The sequence below is a fragment of the Megalops cyprinoides genome, chromosome 5 (genome assembly GCF_013368585.1).
Source record: "Megalops cyprinoides isolate fMegCyp1 chromosome 5, fMegCyp1.pri, whole genome shotgun sequence".
Taxonomy (NCBI): Eukaryota; Metazoa; Chordata; class Actinopteri; order Elopiformes; family Megalopidae; genus Megalops; species Megalops cyprinoides.
Window position 1 is genome coordinate 7,603,393 of NC_050587.1, and position 16,654 is coordinate 7,620,046.

The window sequence follows — 16,654 nt, forward strand, 5'->3', positions numbered from 1 at the left end:
AGCACAACAAAGGCTTAATCTTCAGCTAAGCGGTACTTATGGGATAAGAAGAAAACTCACGATTCCATAAAGCATCACTTCCAGAGGCTAGGCAGGCAGGATGTTTTCAGCTGTGAGGGATACCCATAACCAGATCTTTCTACATTCAAACCATCTGCAGGTCTTCGGTAAGGCTGGCACGGATGCAGAGTGAGAGTAAACTTCTATGTGCTTACCTGCAGGAGTGCAGTGGAATGGAAAGGGGGTGGTGGGGGGTGTCAGGGGCAGGGTAATGTGAGGCACACAGATGTCTGTTGTTGTCAGCACACCCCCTGTGTCGCCCCTCTCGCACCACAGCCGTCAGACTCAGCTCCGCTGCGTGTGCCTCTGGGCTCCCTGTGCAAACACAAGCCCCGTCACATAAACACACTCGCCGAGAGTTACTCCGCGTCTCGCATTACACTCCGACAAGAGAATTAGCAGCCCGCATGCGGCTCCCTCCGTTCACTGACGCCCTTTTAAGGAGCGTGTCAGCGCTCCCCGTACGGAACCGAGTTTCAGGATTAGACCAGTGGAACTCGCTGTCTCACAGAGGGAAAGGCAGGGAAGCAAAGCATGAGTACAACATAAAGTCCAGTGTCTCAGCTTTTTGTTTTTTATTTTAGTGCTAGGTAAATTTAGGTATATCAAAACACACTTATTGACCTCTGAGTGGGTCTTGATTTTTAATGATTTTGCGTTGTGACCTCTTTAAATAGGTTTGTTTGGTTTATGTCTTTTCTAAAACCTGCTAATTTTCAAATATATTGTCATTCAATGGCAATACAAATGTCATCTTTCAATATACAAAGCACTAAGCCGTGAAAAATGTCCCCTTTCCTTAACACTGTATGTCAGAAATTGTACTATTCCACATAAATTTGACTTTCTGAAATGCATGTGAGCCACAATAAGTATACAACACTAAACTGCATAAAGAAGACACTTACAGTGGAGAAAATAATTATTTGATCCCCTGCTGATTTCGTAAGTTTGCCCACTTACAAAGAAATGAACGGTCTCAAATTTTTATGGTAGGTTTATTTTAACAGACAGAGGTACAAAATAAACAAAGAACCCAGAAAAAACACATTATATAAAGGTTATAAATTGATTAGCATTTGATCGAGTGAAATAAGTATTTGATCCCCTACCACCCAGCCAGAATTCTGGCTCCCACAGATTGGTTATGTGCCCATATGGCACACAGATTAGTCCTGTCACTTTAAGAAACTACTCCTAATCTCAACTCGTTATGTGTATAAAACACACCTGTCCATAGAATCAATTTCTTCCATTACAACCTCTCCACCATCATGGGTAAGACCAAAGAGCTGTCAAAGGACGTCAGGGACAAAATTGTAGACCTGCACAAGGCTGGAATGGGCTACAAGACCATCAGCAAGAAGCTTGGTGAGAAGGTGACAACTGTTGGTGTGATTATTCGAAAATGGAAGAAATATAAAATAACCATCAATCGCCCTCGGTCTGGAGCTCCATGCAAGATCATGAATCATGGGGTGAGGATGTTCATGAGAAAGGTGAGGGATCAGCCCACAACTACACGAGAGGAACCTGTTAATGACCTCAAGGCAGTTGGGACCACAGTCACCAAGAACACCATTGGTAACACACTACGCTGTAATGGATTGAAATCCTGCAGCGCCCGCAAGGTCCCCCTGCTCAAGAAGGCACATGTACAGGCCTGTCTGAAGTTTGCCAGTGAACATCTAAATGATTCAGTGAAGGCTTGGGAGAAAGTGCTGTGGTCAGATGAGACCAAAATCGAGCTCTATGGCATCAACTCGACTCGTGAGAGTTTCTGTAAAGAGGAGTGGGCCAAAATCCGTCCTGAGATGCGTGCAAACCTGGTGACCAACTACAAGAAACGTCTTACCGCTGTGCTTGCCAACAAGGGTTTCTCCACCAAGTACTAAGTCATGTTTTGCTTGGGTATCAAATACTTATTTCACTCAATGACATGTAAATCAATTTATAACTTTTATGTAATGTGTTTTTTTCTGGATTTTTGGTTGATATTCTGTCTCTCTCCATTAAAATGAACCTACCATACAAATTAGAGACCGTTCATTTCTTTGTAAGTGAGCAAACTTACAAAATCAGCAGGGGATCAAATAATTATTTTCCCCACTGTATATATTCATGCTATATGGGTTGCTATATTCATGTTTCGTGTGTGTGTGGGTGTGTAGAGGTTCGGGGGGGCGGCATGATAGACAGGTGGTTTCTGTAAGGATCAGTGAAGGATTAAGGAAAAATCCCTCCTTATCACAGCACCTCTGGGCTGTCACACTGAGCATTTCACATTAGCAACAGCAGTAACACTGACAGGTAGCTTTGCTGCAGTTTCACATCATGAACAGACAAACAAGGACCAAGAGTCACAGGCTTACACTATGCTGATGTAACTATGTCAAGAAATCTATCTCTCTTAGACAACATCATAAAAGAGTAGATACATATGATTTGCCTTTGATTATTTTTCTGCTTTTTGCTGCTGTTGAATGCTTTTGGAAGAGAGCCTGACAACATGAGAGACCAGAGCTGAACAGAACAGAAAAGAAGAAATGAAAACATGAACTGTGAACATCACACATTTGGCTCCTGCTTTCCACATCATATTTTTTTCTGATAAAATAAACACAATAATGTAATATAATATAATATAGAATATGCAAATATATAAAATTAGTAAAGGTCCATAGACACATTAAACCCTCATTATGCTATAATGCTGCCTAACAATTGGCTTCCAATTTCATATATCATTTTATAGTGGTCTTGCATTACAAAACAACCAAGACAGGCAAGGAGCCGATTTACTTTGCTGTTTATTGGAAATTAGTTGTTTTACATTAATTGATTTTTGTCGGTGTAAAGAGTGATGTTGACTGAACAAGGTGGTGACTGATGTATTACATGTCACTAGATATAAATGCGAAGAATGGATAAGATACACTCGCAAACAACGTCAATGGCACCCAGCCATTCATTCAAAGCAGGTGCCCAGTCATGTGGCTCCTCCTCCTTTTCACACAAACCCCCTTTTGCCACAGCCGGGAACTGTGTCATTGAGGCCAAATCATAGATTCTTATGCCTTTAGTCTCACTTTGGCACCTGTGGTTTCCCTCTAATGGAAATTCATCTATACTTGTATTTACAAAAATAAAAAAACATTCAGGATCAAAAAGACTCTGGACTACTCATACAATTTACTGTGACCTGCCCTATGGTGAACGATCATCATAATTACAGTCGTGGTAATCTGCATCTAAATTACAACAGCATGTCACTCGATTATACCAAAGTGATTGTGGTAACATTGAGAGGAACATGTACGTGAGCATGAATACTGAGTCTGACCCTGCCATTCGTCACAGTCAGAAATGAGAGCCTCTGACCTGCCACATAGTGGGGCAGGAAAGTCACTGTCAGGACTGAAGAGCCTCTAACTCCTCCGACAGTGGTGCAGTACGCAGAGCAAGCAGGTCAACAGGCTGTAACTGCACCATTCAAAACTGGAAATAGCATGACTGTTGTTTGGCTGTTTTTTTTAACCTGCTGCAGTGTACAATAATCAGTTTCCTGACATAAATTGATTCTTAATGATCCCAATAAGAAAATGACCTAATTTTTCATTCAAGTGCAAGCTGTAGTAAACAAACATCAAAAAGTATACAACTATACAAAGTGAAATGCAGCAAGATAGACACATGTAAAACTTATTCTCTTAGCAAAATAGCACCCTTACCGAAAGAACAGCCACAGAGCAGCTGTCACATTGTAATTTGTATTTTTAGTAACAGAATTTTTAATGCATATTTGACTTTCGACCTGGCCCACTGCACTCCCATCCCTTTCTCATCATACACAGTTATCATACACAGTCCTATACTTTCCACCGGGTACCTATTGCATGTGCAGTTTAGTTACAGGCTTGAATACACTGATTGCATATATTGAGCACAATAACATATCACTGCATTTATATGGTTTAGCTCAGGTGCAATAATATGCCAGTCTATGTATTTTTACAGGGACATAATTTTTAAACTGAATCACAGGTTGGCAAAGGGGCCTTATATAAACTGAGAGGGTCAATGTCTTACAACCTGGTAACAATTTACCAATTAAATAATTACACCGCTGTGGAAAGTCCCACACACAAGGCCATGCACTGCTTCCAACAAGATTCAACTTGAACACTATACTGCATTAACTACTCGATCATGCAAGATTTTGCAAGTCATTATTTTTATGAATATTCTGTTATTGTGTTATTCTGCAAACTGTTGGCAGTTCCTTTCCCAGAGAGTCACACTACTGCAAGCTGTCTGTATCTTTTCAATATAAACAGCTCATTCCATTACAGTAATGTGATGTAGAGTCCGATGAAGGGATGATACCTGGCAATGGGCTGAGGTTTTTGACCCTTCCTGTGACATTATGAACAGCGTAAAGAAAGGGAGAGATGGGGTGCAGAAGGGATTCCATGAACAGCTGACATGGAAAAGGCCTGGTAAGTGCAATTTTTTTAGTTGTGGACAGAACTGGTTTGTCTAGGTTTGTTTCATTAAGAAGAGATTGTAAATTCTCCTCCAAAAATTTTGTCTGGAACTTGAATTATTAACCACACTAATTGACTCAATTAAGTAATTAGTAAAATGCCAAAATGTAACAGACAAGTCCAAGACTTCTGTATGTAGCTGTATTACAGGGATTAAACAGGCCGGTGCCTGTGAAGAAGGTGCCTTAGATATGTCTATTGCTTACACTGCTGGTGGCCACACTGGATAAGAGCACTAGCTGGAGACATGTAACAGACAGCCATGAGATTCACCAGAGGAGAAACCGTGAGAGCTTTACTTTGCTCAGGAACAGCCAACCTTTCACAGGCAGATACTATAACACAAAGACCCATGTTGCAAAAACACTTGCAAAAACAGAATTATATATTTGTGATTATTCTCCATTGGTAGTTAATGATGAATATTAGCACAGCTTATTGCTTGGGAAAGTCTCAAATGAAGTTCATGAATAGCAGAAAAGCACTGGGTGGCAATGTGAAAACACTATACAGTTGAGTGTGAAAGCAGGACAGGCAAGAGGGAGGAAGTCAGTATGGTTATTTTGATTTCTTCAGTGAAATCTACAGTGACTTCAAACAGCCTGCTGGGACAGCTGTGATCCAATTTGTCTCCCTCATCACCACAACAGACTCGCAGTGTCAACACAATCTTCACACCCTCCAATGCCAGGACAAAGGGAGATATTCTAACAATAGCAACAGTTACAGGATTCAGAACACGCTTTTCTCATGCCCAGTTTAAAACAGGTGCCCTTATGAGAAGCCTTTTATCTGACAAAGTCCGTTAAAAGGGTTACTTATTGCAGTGCAGGAGTACAGAACAGGACGCAACAGAGGGGCAGTGGTTGGAGATGATATCGTATAAATCATCTCTTTTGGAAACTCAGAGCCTCAAGATGATCTAAAAACAATAACGGGTCCTTTCACATGCAATTCTCCGGAATACTCCAGATGTTGGTAAGTTGCTTTTCCACATTGACTGTGTATGAGCATGGTGCACATGATAGATTTCAGCAGTATGGGACAGTCTAAAGGTGCAATGCCCCAAGTTCCACTTGCATTTTGACAGGGAGTACCCTCCACCAAGTTTACTGTGAGTCCTCTATTGTTATTGCAATAATAACAGTGAGTACAGGAACTGAGCAATGGTTACAGTATTTGCTGTACTAAGGGAGCAACTCAGTAGAAATGAAAGTGCTCATTGCAGTATGGGATGCTGGCATCACTGAATTGATATTTAGCACATTATGTACATTTAGCCTGAAAGGCAAATGTTCACTACCAGACTGGCACTCCGATTAGGTAAACACAATTTAACAATGGTAAAAAGATCTGATCACCACTTAGGAGCTTTTAGGTAGACTAACAAAACACATGCAACCAATGCCATTGCAGCCCATTTTGAAGATGTAACCACAATACAGTATATATAATGCAGTGGTGACTTCTATAAAGACAACCAAAAATGTACCAACAAACACTGCTGAGAAATAGAGCTACAATCTTCATAACTGTGATTTTGACACATATATAACATCCAGAAGAGGCAATGCCCACTGTGAATTACTTTTCTTCAGCCTTAAACATGCCATAGACCTGTTCAGCATGCCAAGTTTATTACTCTTCATCTCTTCATCAAAGTATGTCTCAATGACAAGTTATGAAGCAAATAAACTTCAGAGGAAATTTAAAAAGTCTACATTTCATCTGTCATCTGTTACATTAATTACAAATTATTCAGGTAGTTACCCTTTTCTGTACCAAATAACAAATACAACAGACAGAGGGGGGAAAACAGTGTTTGAGCCCAGGGGGTCCTAATGAGCTGTCTGCTCTATGTCTGTTACATGCTCCTACAGACAGAGAGGCTAGGAAGTCACTAAGAGACACATATTGCCATGTAGGCCAACAGCACTGTCTTATAAATAATTGCCAGGTATAACTCTCACTCCAGATAAGTCCTGGGTCACCACCCTGACCTCGGCATCACGTTCCCCCCTCACCCTTAACCCCAGCCTGAAAAAACACAGAGGCCCTTGCCTCCCCAATTACTGACCTGCACCCCAGAGCCAACACACCATCACTACAGAAGGTCCAGCACAACCTGGACCAGGGTGAGAGTCTCTACTGACATCACTGTGTTCACACCACTCAGCTGCTTCTGGAACATTTCTGTCTGTGGTTCTGATCAAGCGTCTGACTAATGCTTCCAGCTGGCACACTGTACTGCACTCTGTCTTTCATGTCTGTTGTATTCATAACAAACTCACGTCAAGTGTGTATTGACCTCAAATGCAGCAAACGTGTTCTGTGTGTTCATCTGCACAGTATTGATCCTGAACATCCTAAATGAGTCACATTTACCAGATGTCACTTTAAATGCTTGACATGATGCATATTGTATTCCATATGAGTGTGTGGAATATATGATGACTGTGTCACATCCCATTCTGAACTTGTGTGAAATCAAGCATGGAGAGAATTGTATAATTAGCATTGTGTTCCACAATGACGCATTATACTATGATGTCAACATGCTTGTGAACTGTATGAGAAGCCCCAAGCCTAGCCCAAATACTGACTGCAGAAAGGCAGGAAAATCAGTTTCCCAGGTCCTAAAGAAACCTCTTTGAGTTTTCATATTGTCTTCTACAGCACTAGATTTCTCTCCCAAGAATATAACATCTTCCTGTTAATGGAACAACTGAATGGTTGAAAAGTGTTTCTCATGAGATAAGGTGATGTCACCTCTGTTCCTTGTATCACCCTGAGAGCCCCTAAGGTGAATGGCATTCAGAAGAGTGAGAGAGCAGCAGAACATGCGGGCACACAGACATGCTGTACATGCACACACACACATACAGACAGTCCTGGATATGGAAGACCTGGGTCAAATACCAATACATATTTATATTTCAGTATTTATATTTTTTAATTAATTAATAATTTATATAATTTAAAAATATAATTTAAATTAATAATTTAAATATTTCTAAAATATTTTCAAATACATTCAGGCAGTAATTGTCACACAGGGTGCCATTTTTAATTTTTAACACTATTTTGAAGAAGTATTTGAAGTAATTGAAAACACAGGATATACGCATTTGACCCAAGTCTGGCACACGCACATGTACGTGTGCGTGCACACACACGCACACACATTCTCCGCTTCATGTTTGTGCTACAAATGTATCCATTTATACAGCTTTCAGCATTCCATCATCACTGGTACATGCAGCTTGTAATCCACTTCAAAAACTTCTTGGAATAGGATATGCCAAAATCTGTTTAGAACAAATATTGCCAGATCTATGAACACAGCCAATTTTAGCTAGTGGTGTTCTCTTGCAAAAGGCGGTTGGATCGCGCGTTCCCATTTATTCCCAGTGCAGTTCTGCTCATGCCGCTGTGTCCAGGTCTACGCTCTACCAGGGGCTCCTGGGAAATTAGGCTACAGAGAGAACGGCTAAACAAATGATGTCATGGCAGGAGTGCGTGTGCTACCGGTGCTCAGTGGGAAAGTGAACGATCCCAAAATCAACAGCCAACAATTATGGGGTTAATTGTATTTACAGTGCGGCGGCTGGTTTAGATTACAGTGGAGACGCTGTGATCCCATTTCAGAACATGCATTTTACAAATGAGGTGGGATGAGTGCTCCCTTACATGAGAGGAAAGGTAAACAGCTCTGACATCTGGCACACAGAGGAGGTGCAGCATTAATTCAAATAAAAGAGGGGTATAAAGGGCTGAGGATGGCAGGCCACCTTACCCACCTGATCCCCACAGGTATCTGTGAGCGTCAGTGTCACAGAACTTCTCCCTATGGATATCTCTGAGCATCAGTCTCACAGAACTGATCCCTACGGATATCTCTGAGCTTCGATGTCACAGAGGTCTTTCTATAGATACCACGAGGGTCAATGTCACATAACTAATGTCTACAGGCATCTGTGAGGGTCAGTTTCACAGAACTCTTACACAGGCGAGTTTGAGGGTCAGGTGTGAAGCGTCTCTGTAAAACACAGCGCAAAGGGTGTGTGGGGCAAGTAATCAGGAGTACCTTAAACACTTCAGCTTCAAGCATGGCATTTAAATGACACATCACTATTTCATCACTGGTGTTTTTTATCAGTTTATACATTTCTATAAAGTGGTCTAGAGGAGGAAGAATAAACAGCTGCATAGCTGGAAGCAGATGTTAAAACTCTTCTTTGTAAAGACGATTCTGATGTTTTGACACAAGAGAATGAAGCTAAGACAGGTAAATACTGGACTGGCCTCCCTTCTTAATTGTCCAGTCCCATATGAATGTCCTTGTTGGAAAGGGAGGCTATCCATACTTCTTGAAAAAAGAAGCAGATGGCAGAGCATGTTGGACACAATAAAGTCCATATACCGTTAAATCACAATCTGACATGAGTAACAGAGCAGCCAGTAAAACAAAACACCCTGATGGTGGAAATGGAGGATTATCTCTTGTGTTTCTCCAAGCCAGTAGTCCTGTGAGTTTCTGTGTCACACTTTGGCACAGGTAAGACCATTTCTGAAATCAATATAACCACCTCTAAGTAAGAATGGGAGAGTGGAGCACAAACTCAGCGAGGCAGGAAGAGGGCCTTCTCTGTACCCACAATGCCTCACCGGTTGGACAGATAGGGGTTTGTCATGGTTAGCCAGGGGAATAGTGGCACTCCAGCACAAGTATGTCAGTGCAGTGGCCACAGCCCCGATCTGCTTGCCAAACAGGGATCCCATTCTAAATGTGGCCAGCCATCCCGTAGAGGAATGTTTTTTCTGGAGACAGACAGCTTCCACATGCAGACACTGGTGTTCACTCAAGCCCTGTTTACACAGAAGTGGGTTTGCTTTTTCTGCAGGGATTAAACCTGGGTTTAGGATTTATTTCTGTGAGAGCGTCCATGTCCCACGTGAACATCACTCCTCACTACAGTCTGGCTCATATCCACTCTCTCCCTCTCTCTTCCTGGATTCTCCTCTCCCAATTGCTGCTGGATGGAGTGTCTCACTCATTCATGAGAAAACAAGACTGGGATACTCATCTGAAACCACTGTCCACACTGAATCAGGTTGTCCACTCAACTATCCCATATTCCTACACAACACAGACACAGTACCTCAGGAGCAACATCCCATACAGTGAAGGCTCCATATTCCTTCACCCACCACTTCAATAAAAGGGTTTCCTCCCTACTGCCCCACTGATCATCCTGCCAATGGCCACACGATCCACAAGAAACACTAACTACCACTACCACATAATTCTGCTTCCACTACATCTCAAACAATCAACTATTATTTCTGCCCCTTCACGACTGGGTCACATAACCCTCAAGCAAAAGTGACAGTGAGTGATTCCTTAAACAGTAAGTGATTAATTAGAGTTTTCCTGCAATAAAGCATGTTTCTTCAACTTACACATAAGTGGAGTCAAGCCTGTGAGGAAAAAAAAACTTTCATCACCATGACATTTACTATGGCTGTGACTCTTCACATCTGAGCAGGGCAGCTACAGTCATACAATGTGCATGGAGAGGGTGAGGGGGGATTTTCCATGCAGGAAAGTTGTCAAGGTATGTGTAATTAAATCTCAGGGCTTCTTTTTAAAACTGTTTTCATATTTGATGGCATTCTGCAGTCCTCTGTACAGGCTTTCTCATCTCTACAAATAAAACCAAATATAAAAGGTGTAATCGCTTGCATATTGTTTTTTCTATTCAAGAAAGAGACAGAAAATCCAAACCCTCCACAACCAACACATACTCTCTCCTAGCAACCGAAAACCCTGACCTCATACCCCAGACTCTGGAAATCATTTCAGAACATGTCAGATGTATTTGTGTGCACAGACAGAGGCAGCAGACCAGAGGTGTTCAGTTAATTGAAGTATTAGGAAACTAATAACACCATAAAATGTATGGAACAAAAGCAGTGAAAAAATCAACCCATGGCTTGTTTCTCCCCAAATTTCCTGTTACAAAACCCCAGGGCTCAGCCACAAGTCTTTCATTAATTGAATCAGATCTTTCCACAATATACAAGTAAACTACTGAACTGATGTGAAAAGCAGTAAACCTCAGACAGAAAAAGGAGAACTTTTCTTTATACCTCCTGTTTGGATGGAGGCCTCATTCTAAACAAACATGTAGAATATCAATTTCCCATAATTCCCCTGTAGATTTCCCATTACTCCCCTGTACCTGACCGGACAAGCAGCTGCAGAATATACTCTACAAGTGTGTGACGTAATGACACTGCTGCTGTTTATGGGCGACCAAAATTGCCATTGCCTACAAATCCAAACTCAGTGGCTATGCACATCATTTCCTCCAAAATGATTCCAACGCACTCTCTTTCAGTAATGTGTCTGTGGCAGCTGCCCTAACTCAGTCAACAAGCAACAATAATAATTGCAATGTACAATATAGAATAGCGCATTCCCTGTCCAAATCTCACTCTACTAGTGACCTATAGTTCCAGCAATGACTCACAGACAGAGTGGACCAGATTCACTATGTATGCATCGGAGCGACAAACATTTTGGAATTCATCAATTTCTTCTTGGAATTTATTCCTACGTACAATTTAATTTCATGTCTGCTCCACACCATTCGTACGAATTACGCAAGGACACAAATTTGAGCAAAACAACGCTTTAATAGCAGTGTACAAGTAGCCTAAGAATTTTACATGGAAACAAAATGACCTTCTGCAGTTGAAATGCTTAAAAACTCAATTCAGCTAGAAATAGATCAAAATATACTAACTATTCAAATAGATTTACACTGTACCTATTAGGGGTGTAGCGGTACACAAAAGTCACGGTTCGGTACGTACCTCGGTTTGAAATCAAGGTTCGGTACGTTTTCGGTACGGTGAAAAAAAGACATGCAAAACATGAAATTTCATTTACTATGAATTTAACTTGTAAACATATAAACTTGTAACAATTTGTAAACAGTGGCAAACTGGCCATAATTTCCTGAACACATAAGGAATGTACATGTAACGCGTGGGACCTTGCTACATTGCGTATTAGATGTTACATGGGTCGGCGAGCGACTTTCGAACCGAAGTTCTCACTGCTCGCTACCAACCTCTTACGGCCAGCGTCGTTGCCAGTTGAGCTAAAGGCAAATTGCCCCTAGCCTGTCGGCAACAGCGCAACTTAAACGAGGTCTGGGGAGTAACGCAGCTGCTGCAACCGCTCGGCTACCTGCTACGCGCTACGGTACCTAAGGCTTTACGCAGGATTCACACGAGCTATTATTTCAGCTCTGCTACATACATAAAGGCAAACACCTATGGCGTTTGTTATTGCTTTTGCATGATCTAAATTATCAGGGAGAGGTTGCTCAGTTAAATGCCATGGGGAGCAGTGTTTGCACTCCACTTGCTTGTACCGATGATATTCACATTTGGATGATTAGTAATCACGTTCAACATACTGCCAGCAACATACCCAATTTCAGTTGAACAATGATATGAACTATCGATTATGCGTAGGACATTAGCCTACGCTATTGAGCATGTGCTAATTCAGTTGCTGTGTTCACACGTAGCGTCTTTTTTGATGAAAAACGCTGGCCGGGGAATTAAAAAAAACGCTGGCAGCGTTTGGTCCAAAAAGCAGTTTAGAGCGTCTTTTGTTACCATAACAACAGTTAGCATGTACATTATTAGCGATGGTCTAGCTGGCAGAAAAAAAACGCCCAGGAGGTTTTTGTCTACTCCACAGGATTATTATGTAAAACAGTCGCTGACAACTTCAAAAAAGACACTACGTGTGAGCACAACCTTACGGCTCCGTTGTGAAATCAGAAAGGAAACTTGAGGTTTGTTTTTTTTTAGTGCCGCACACAGAAATATAGAAGAGAGGACACACAGTATCTTGTCAAGTATCACTTTATTCGCTAACGTTTCGGGCGACTGACCATCAGAGCATAAAAAGTAACGTGCGTGGTTAAAGCTAGACTCGGATCACAACGCGCACCGGTTTCAGAACCGTTACACCCCTAGTACTTATCTAACCTGCCAATTTATAATTGTGATTCTGTCTATACTGTAGGTAATAGAGGTTACGTGCTGAAAGTCTGATTCTGCGCCGATCTGCGACCACTAAACTCACCGCTTACTACCGGTGCGTCAGTTGAGGAAGACAAAGATACAAAAGAAGTAGCACACCGTTATTATCTGGAACTAAAAAATACCACCAAAATGAATCTGGTAATTGCAGAAGTGCCAGTGTGCAAACGTTTCAATCAGGCAACCTTCATTAGAACTCGTATCTATTGTACATAGTTACGAGCTGAAACCCTGACTGGTGACACTGCTGGGGACACCAGGGGACGTTGCACGAACCCACATATTTATACTAGCTCGGTGACGGAACGCACTATTGGTGTGCTTAAAGGCTCGCGGATTTGTTTGTGCACAACAGAGAAGTGGTGCAAGATGACACTGGGCTGCTGTGTCCTCCACAATATAGCAAGAAAAGATGGCATTCGTTCGCCATCAGCTCGCGTGGAGCGATTCGCACATAGGCTCCTCTCGTTGCCGTTCATCGTTGCGAGTGGCTTGTTTCATGGCCATATTACGGAGGACACAGCGAGCCACCGTCATCTTGCACAGCCTCTGTGCTTTGTACAAAACAGTGTCACCGGCTGTATCCGAACACATCCACTAGCCTTTTAGCGTGTTTTTTAGTGTGTTTCATTACCGACCGAATGCGCGTGGTTGTATTCATCTTTCCTTGGTGTCTGCGGGTTGACCAGAAGTGTCATCAGCCAGGTTTTCAAAATGTAACTCTGTAACTATATAAAAGAGAATAGCACTGATGAAGGTGGCTTGACCAAAATTTCGGACAATTTTCGTTTCAGACACTGAATTTTGGGCACTTAACCTGTGTTTACCTTATTTCTTTCGATGGGATTTTTTTTAGTCTCAGGTAGGGGTGGGCGATATATCGAATGTACTCGATGTATCGTGGTTTGTTCTACGTGGGATGTAGTAAATGACTATATCTGGAACATATTGTTAAACATGTTTTTAAGCTGCTGGCTTGAGACTCGTTTTGGCGTTTCGCTTCTCTTGCTCTCTCCCGCTCACTGACACAAAAAGAAAAAAAAACTACATACATAGGCTATGTCACACATACTCGCCCGCCCATCCAGACCACTCTCCTGGGCGACTGTGTGTGATGTATATAGATGTTTTTGTATCTGGAGGGAACAGGGAAAGAGCCTGGCGAGAGCGAAAGAAGTGAAGAAGATGGAGGCGGATGAATTGATTCCGAAAAGAGTTTTTTCCAATCTCGTGTTCTAATCACATCGGTTTTAGCATACGCGCTAAACGGCTAATCACATCGGTGTGACAGTACGCGCGAAAAGGGCTAAAAAAAAATGAGGAGAGAGGAGGAGGCTATTGGAGAGGGAGAGCCAACGAGAGGTCCCGACTCAGACACAACTGATGATGAGAGTGCAGGTGCAGGCAGGGAGAAACCGACTGAGCCAGTGAAGAAGAAAAAGTAGGTTTTTACCACAATGGCTAACGCAGTACCCATGGTTGCGGTACGAGGGAAAGTTAAGGTCCAGATTAAAATATTTTGCAAGTCTCAAGTCACTGTTAATCTATACATCGATGCAAAACTAGAATATGAAAATTAAGACAACTATTCATCAGCATGCAACGTCATTGATTAATACCATGCTGTACCAAAAAAAAGGGTGCGACCAAATCATGTGCTGGTTTGACCAACTGAAAAAAGTTGGTACCACCAGTGCTACCAGTGGAAAAGTTAGTCTGGAGCCCTGGTATCACATGGAAGATGTTGAACAAACAACGGTTACTGAAAAATATGCAAATCTGCAAAATACAGTTTTGTTAAACTTAACTTGGTTGTGATTTCCCCCTTTTTGCATGCAAGTTTAAAATTATTCCAATAGAAACCACTAATGAATATAAACAAGAATGTTTTAATGCAGACATATGTTGCAGGGACTATTAGAATCATCACACTGGTGTGATTTTATGCATCAAAGGGTTAAATGGAGCATTTATGAAGTGCTTTAGAGGAGATTTCAAAGCATTGAGATATATATTGTGTATTGCGATATAGCATAAAAATATTGCAATATTATTTATAGGCCATATCTCCCAGCCCTAGTTTCAGGTAATAACGGTGTGCGGGTTTACCTTTGTATCTTAGTTCGTTACCCTGAACCGACTCACCTCTGACTAAAAGCTGAGTTCAGTGGCCTCCAGTGCGTGAATGCTTTGACTAGTGCAACTCTATTTGTACAGGGTTGTTTTAATTTTTATTATTTTTATTTAAACAAAATTTACAAAAATCCTCCTTCTGCCTGACATAAAATTAAACAGTAATGAGTTTTCTTCCTCTTTTTAGGACTCCTGCTGAAATGGCAACTGACAGGGCAGGGAATGCATTACCTACGCAATTCAGCTAGCTTGTGAAGTCAACCAGTCAACTGTGATGAAATGGCATAGACATTGCGTTGTGTATGCTCTCCACCAACTTAATTATGTCCCATTTTTTGCCGTTCATGTTCTGAATACAATAAGGCCACCCAGACATCGTAAAATCATATAAATGTTTTTATGCCAATGTTAGCCTGGCTATCCTAGCAATCTGCGTAGTGTATATGTGGTGTCCTAAAACATTAGCGGTTAGCCTGCCACCTAGCTTAGAATATTTAAATGAAGATCTACATTTGTCTCAGCTAAGTTAATGTAACATAGAAACAACAACCCGTGTTGATGTAGACACAGATAGTTGCCCATACATCTTTTAATCATATACATGTTTTCATGCTACATGTAGCCTTTAGCCTCCGCCATCTTGGTCAGACTTTTTTTGTTACTCCCGCCTCTCTTTTTAACGTCACGTACCAAACACATCACATGCTTAACTGATTGGTTCTCACGTGGTTCTCATTTGCATAAAGTTGGGATTTCGCCATCTCAATTTCGCTTGCCTCGGCGAATTCGCCCAGATTTCACCCAACCAGAGCGAATTTCGCCCCCATACAAACTGAATGAGAGCGAAATTCGCTGTAGTGGAAGCGTACCGTTACACATCAGTGCAGTAACAGGGATTACAGTCATCACCTCCTGCTCCTCGCCTTCCTGCAGACAGGCTACACAGCACCTGATAACAGAGAACATAAATGCCGCAGGACTCTGTACCTGCTGCATGCAGACAGCCAAAATCCAAACTCAAATAATAATAATAAATTAATAAATGGCTTCCCGTTAAATTCTACATAGAATCCAACAGCCAGAGAAGCATGTAATGTTGTGAGGGGAGAGATACAATGTTTTTTCACAGAAAAAATCTTTTTATTAATGAAATTTGTAAAGTCACACAGAGCTAATAACTCTCAACCTTAGACCTGCATGAAGGCAAGCTGAAAACAAACAGCAGTCCTCACTTTGTTTTGTACACCACATGCCAGTGGCTTCTCTGTTTAAGACAGCTCTACCAGAGAGATGCACAGTGCTCTCGTTTGCTTGCGTCCCTCTCTGATCTGCCTTCCAGGAAAATGATAAGGGATTATATTACTATTATCCACTGTTGTTGTTATAAATATCTATGAAGCTTAAAGCTTTCAGTTCCCCTGCATCCCTGGCAGGGGTCACAGGAGGGTAAGGGGAGAAACAAATACCTTAAAAAGAAATGCAGGAGAAACTGTGCTCATGATCAATGAAGCTCTGGAAAGGAGAGTCTGCCCTAGTCTTTTGTGTTCCAGGCCTGTATGCGACTTCTCCCTCAAGTGGGCTATAGCTGTAAGCAGATGCTAAACTTTCACCCACAGACAGCCAAACACAAAAATGAACTGCACTGAACACCTGCACCCACAAAACTAATTTGGAAATGGTCAGAAAGGCAATACTGTACATCTACTTCTATACAATTATGTTATATCTAGCTCAAACTAACTTTGAATATGGAAATTTTGAAAAGAACAAAGAAGAATGATACA

The 16,654-nt window shown here is 41.7% G+C and overlaps 1 protein-coding gene across 2 annotated transcripts in view; it reads right to left on the reverse strand.

Annotated features, from left to right (window-relative positions):
* Window positions 1-350, reverse strand: part of bmpr1bb (bone morphogenetic protein receptor, type IBb) — a 52,698-nt gene extending 52,348 nt beyond the window's left edge. For both annotated transcript variants that reach the window (XM_036528298.1, XM_036528297.1), the window contains exon 1: window positions 216-350. The gene's annotated coding sequence lies outside the window, so the exon portion shown is untranslated. The remainder of the gene's footprint in view (window positions 1-215) is intronic.
* Between the last annotated feature and the right edge of the window lie 16,304 nt (window positions 351-16,654).